This window comes from Arachis ipaensis, chromosome B09 (assembly GCF_000816755.2).
Source record: "Arachis ipaensis cultivar K30076 chromosome B09, Araip1.1, whole genome shotgun sequence".
In the NCBI taxonomy this organism is placed as follows: Eukaryota; Viridiplantae; Streptophyta; class Magnoliopsida; order Fabales; family Fabaceae; genus Arachis; species Arachis ipaensis.
This window is the reverse complement of record NC_029793.2, coordinates 56,484,160-56,489,781: the sequence shown is the minus strand read 5'-3', so window position 1 is coordinate 56,489,781 and position 5,622 is coordinate 56,484,160. Positions and strand designations below refer to the sequence as shown.

The following is a 5,622-nucleotide window of genomic DNA, read 5'->3' as shown; positions in this document are numbered from 1 at the left end:
CACCATGTTGCAATTTAGAAATCAAACTATGCCTTTTCATACACACATGCATACAGAGAAGGTACAGACAATCATGTAGTTTATGGTGCTTGAAACAAATGAGAGGAAAAGGAACTTTGCAACCTTGTAGTTCATCTTCTCTATTGTTGTCATTTTCCTCCCATTCTTCCCCTTCCCTTGCCAAACTCAGAATGCTTGCTCATCCTCAAGCAATAATTAGAACAATGGCTATGGGGCTAAGATGTATCATGAATGTCTTACATAATGAAATGTTAGTAGCACATGTGTTTTAAGCAAGCAAAATTAAAGATAATAATCAAGGCACAAGAAACAGAGACATTGTGATTGCAAACTTAAGAAGGTGAGCACAATACATTGCATAAAAGATAAGTGGCACACCAAACTTAGTGTGACACTTTCACTTGGAATCAATGCAAGTATCCAGTAAAGATTTGAAGCAATTTGTGTTGCATAGCAACACCAAACTTAGAATGCAATCCTATGTCCATTTATCTGAAATAAAACTAAATGAAAGAAACTGTTATATGTTAAATACAATCACCAAGTAAAGAACATGTCATGAATAAGGGTCTCTTGGTGATGTATTAACAAAAACAGTTAATAAAAGAAAGCACTAAAAGCAAGTAAATGAATAGAGCAGAGAGAAAAACTAAATTATCCAAAATGACACTGCAAGGGGCATTATGATTAAGCAGACAAGTAGTGTTGCTTGAATGAATTGCATAGAAAATAAGTGGCACACCAAATTTAGAATCTTGGTGTGTCACTTTCATTTTTTTGATTTGATGCAATCATCCAAAAAAGATTGAAAACAATTTGTTGCAAGGCAACACCAAACTTAGAATGTAACCATATGCCAATTTATTGAAATTTAAACAAAGCAAGGAGAAGAAATGTACCTACTGTCTACCCGTTCTTTACTTTCTTCCTCTTCTTCCAATTTGTTAAGAGAAATGACTTCAAAGGAGGAGAAGTTTTAGCTACTGTCCCTTGCACTAAGAATTCACTTGACTCAGTAGCCTCTTCCTCTTGTTTTTCCTTCTTCTTCATTGCACTTAACAATTTGCCTAACTGTACTTCCATGTTTTTGATGGAGTTCTCTTGTTCTTTCTGGTATTTCTCTTTCTCCTCCGCAAGTCTTTTGAGCATGGACTCAAGATTTGAGAGTCTTTGGTTCATGAAAGTTTGTGTGGGTGGTGAGTTTTGGCAAGGATTTTGTGTGGAGATAAAGTCCAGTGATGAAGAGTTTTCAGATGAAAAACTAGATGGTGAGGTTGGAAAATTTTGTATAAGTGAATTGATAGTACGTTCGAGTGAAGATGGCTCTTGATAAGTGAAATATGGGCTCTCAACTGTTTTCTGGTTTTGCTCCCCCCAGCCATCATTAGAATAGCAACTTGCATCATTTTGTGGTGGAGGAAGATATCCCATATGATTTTCTTACTCATCTTGTGTCTCTGAAGCAAATCTCCATGAATTGGAGTGCTCAGAATTAGTATTCTCTTGGTGATATTCCCAGCCACCATTAGAGATTGGTGATGGTGGGTCATATCCCATGAAATTAATTTGATCATAAGATGAGTTGAACTCCATTTGAATTTTGGAAAACACAACACCAAGGAAAATTGAAATTCATATCTCAGAGATGAATTTCTTAGTGAGGCAATAACTCAAACACCTTGTTTTCAGCTTAGAATAGAGAACAAAAGTAAAGAAAATGCTTGATCTAGACTTCTCACCCACTTAATCATTGTTGATCTAAATCAATCCCCAGCAACGGCGCCAAAAACTTGATGGGAAAATTTATGGAAAAACGAATTTCTCCAAAACACCCAAAACTAACCGGCAAGTATACCGGGTCGCATCAAGTAATAAAACTCACGGGAGTGAGGTCGATCCCACAGGGATTGATGGATCAAGCAACTTTAGTGGGTGATTAGTTTAGTCAAGCTAACATTTAAGTGAGATTGGGTGAAATTGTAGCCAACAGAAAGTAAATGACAATGAATTTAAAGTTACAGAGTGTAAATTGGCGAGTAACTTAAAGAGCAAGAAATGTAAATTGCAAGAATCTTAAATTGCAAGAAAAGTAAAATTGCATTAAATGTAAAGGGGAGTGGGTACTGGAAATTAAAGAGAGCAATAGATCAAAGCTTAGAGAAAATTTAACTTGCAGGAAAAGTAAATCAGATCATGAACCGAAATGTAAAATGCAGAGCACTTGCAGAAGAATTAAATTGCTTGAAAGTAAATTGAATTCAGTGAGAACAGAAAGCAATGAGAACCAAAGATCAAAATCAAGCTCAATGTAAATTAAATTGTAAACTTGCAGCAAAGGAACTTGTAGTAGAGAAGAAATTAAAATTTCAGAAGAAGAACAAGAGAAATCTTAGACCGAGAGGGAAACAGAATTCCTTCTCCCCTCAATCCAAGATTCAAATTCAAAGAAAGAAAAACTAGAAGAGGGAAAGCTCTCCAATCCTAATGCTCCCTAGTGGAGCCAGCCTCCTTAATAAAAATGAAACAGATGCCTATTTATAGGCAATTTTACAAAATGAAAATGAAATTCAAAACAAATTATAATTAAAATGAAATTTCTATTCTAACTATCTCTTGTGCCTTTGAGTGGTGTCAATTGGGCCCTTGCTCTTGATGGAATTAGGTTGACAAAAGCCTCTGTTGATTGCTCTTGGAGTTGGAGAGAAACCTATTGTGAACCGGGCCATGAATCATAAAAGTTTGAGTAAAAGTTTGAGGCAAACTTTTACTCAAACTTTTTATACCAGCTGCCCTTATTTGCTGCTACCAACGTTTGGGCTAAAGTTTGAGGTCAAACTTTTAGCCAAACGTTGGGCCTTCTTGCATGCATATTGGGGTACTACTTTGTCTGCTTGTCAACATTGCAAATTTCATGCCCACTATAGACTATTATATATGGTTAGAAAGCTCTGAATTTCAGCTTTCTAACCCAATTGGAATCACCTCAATTGGACATCTACAACTCAAGTTATGCTCATTTGAAGAGGACAAGATCGCTGGCCTTGGTGTGCAGCGTTTGAGGTAAAGTTTGCCTCAAACGTGGTCGAAAACGCCAGTTCTGGAGGCTCAAACATATTGTCCACCCCATACTATTATACATTGTTGGAAAGCCCGGAATGTCTACTTTCCAATGCCTTTGAAAGCGCATCAATTGGAGCTCCACAGCTCGAGTTATACTCCGTCGAAGGTGCAGAGGTCAGTTGGCGTCACTGCAGGTTGCCACCATGTTCGTTTATGCACATTGCGGGGCAGTTTTCTCCCTTAATTTTAGTGTCCACCATGCAGTGCCATATATGCTTGGAAAGCTCTTGATTCCTACTTTCCATTGCTTTTGGAATCACCTCATTTGGAGCTCTGTAGCTCAAGTTATTCTTGTTGGAAGTATACCCCTTCAGGCTGTGAGGTGTGTGGCGCCAACGTTTGCCAAAAAGCTTGAGGCAAACGTTGGCGCAAGCTTTTGCTCCCTCCAGGGTGTAGTCAAGCTCCTCCAAAAGTTTGAGGCAAACTTTAGCTCAAGCTTTTTTGTCCTCTTTTGCTCTTTGTTTTGAGCCACGCTTTTCTTCCTTTGGGCCACGCTTCTCTTCCTTGATTTGGTCATGGGTCACGCTTTTAGAAGCGTGGCCTAAGCCTCCAAAGTGTGCTCCAACTTCAAAGTGTGCCCAAAATTCCTCTTTTCTTCTTTTTAGCTTATTTTGTGCTCTTTTTGCTTCTTTTTCTTCTTATTTCCTACAAAGTTTATCAAATCAAAAGATCAAAGAAATATACCATTTAAGCACCAAAGAATGCAATATTTAAGCACTAATCATAAATTTCTTGTATGAAAAAGCATAGAAAAACATGACATGGTGACATGTCATCACATTTATTCCTCCTAAGATGACATATTTTTCTTTGAACCAAATCAAGTCTGCATTAATATCTATCTTTATCAAACAGTGTAACATTATCTTGCTTATGGTTGAACTGGTTTTGGTTTGATTTATAGTAACAATTTGTGGATTATTTATGCAGTTTAAAATTTAAGTGGGTTTGCTAAAAATAGTCAGTTGTGTATTATGCTTTTCTATATTTGTGTGTTTGATAGGTTTTGTGCTGGGATATCTTTGTTTTTTACTTTAAAATTTGAATTTTGTAAAACCACTACTTTGGATCTGAGAGAGCTGAAGTTTGTGTTTGGTGCAATTTGCTTTTGTGCTGTAGGTGGATCCATCAGGTTCTTACTTTTCTTGGAAAGCTTCTGCTTTGGGCAAAAATGTTTCTAATGCAAAGACTTTTCTTGAGAAGAGGAATGGTCACTTTGACTTTGACATCAATGACAATGTTAAGTGCAAAACTTATATCCATAGCATCAGAAAGTATAATGGGATGTGTGCTGGTGTTGAACTATTGATAGCTGTTAAGATACTCGACTATCATCTAAAGCAAACTTGCAAATTCTTTAAATATGTCCAGGCTCAAGTGGACTTGAGGACTTGAAATGGCTAAAATTGATGCATTCAGAATGCATACTTTGAAAAATTTTACATTATAAATATATACCATGTTTATTCTATGAGTTTAAAGTGGCATTTTTCTTTCCCCCCAAAGATTTGCTTTTGGTTTATGTTTCTTTGATGTCCATATCAGAGTCATTCTTTTATCCCCATTTCATTTCAGTGGTTCTTTTCATTCTCCACTTGCAGGTATACTGATGACATGGAACTTGATGATGCGGTGCACACGGCAATATTGACACTGAAGGAAGGGTAGGGTCATGTCCTTTCAAGTTTATGCACTAAATAAAATCATTAACCATCTGACTACCAAGAATCCCAAAATAAGTTTTGTCCACTTTCTTTCAGAGTTACGAATTTGTAGAAGGAAAAGAAATTAATAGTATAGTACAATATTAAGGCTTCCTACATAGGCATTCACTTAGATAGTATTATTATTATCTTTGCTAGGTTCTGTTGGTATAAGGGGCTTTGTATAATCTGAAACAGTTAATTTTTCATTGGTAGTTTACAGGTTTGAGGGACAGATCTTGGGAAAGAACATTGAAATTGGCATAATTGGATTTGGCAAAAAGTTCAGGTGGAAATCTCTTTCTGCAATATTTATAATAATTCGTGTGCTTTGCTTCTTATCTAGTCTGAATGACTTTCTGTTTTGCTTTCTTCAAAACATTACACTACATGAACCTTGCTTTTGATTTTTGATTCTGTTGGATTGTACTTTCTGAATTAAAATAGGAATTCTTAAAAAATACAAAACAGTAAAAAATATTGTTCCTGTGGAACTTGGACACGAAGACTGATTAAGCACAACTGCACAAGCTACCTCAAATCATGCTTACATGTAAATGGGTGACTTAATAGGTTATTAATTTCAAATCATGCTTACAGCTAGATGGTTCATTCTTTAGTTGGTATGAACGTTTTCAGTGCTACTGCCACTTAGGCTGCGTTTGGTTGATGTCTTGAAATAATAAAGACATAGACACAAATACACATGAGTACATAGACATAAAAGACACTCAATTTTTTTTATCTTATTTGGTAACTTAGACACAATAGAATATAC

The 5,622-nt window shown here is 36.1% G+C and overlaps 1 long non-coding RNA gene across 1 annotated transcript; it reads left to right on the top strand.

Annotated features, from left to right (window-relative positions):
- On the top strand, positions 4,494-5,422 carry LOC110266683. Its single transcript, XR_002354164.1, has 3 exons — positions 4,494-4,805; positions 5,068-5,133; positions 5,292-5,422. It is a non-coding gene; the product is annotated as an uncharacterized LOC110266683 (long non-coding RNA).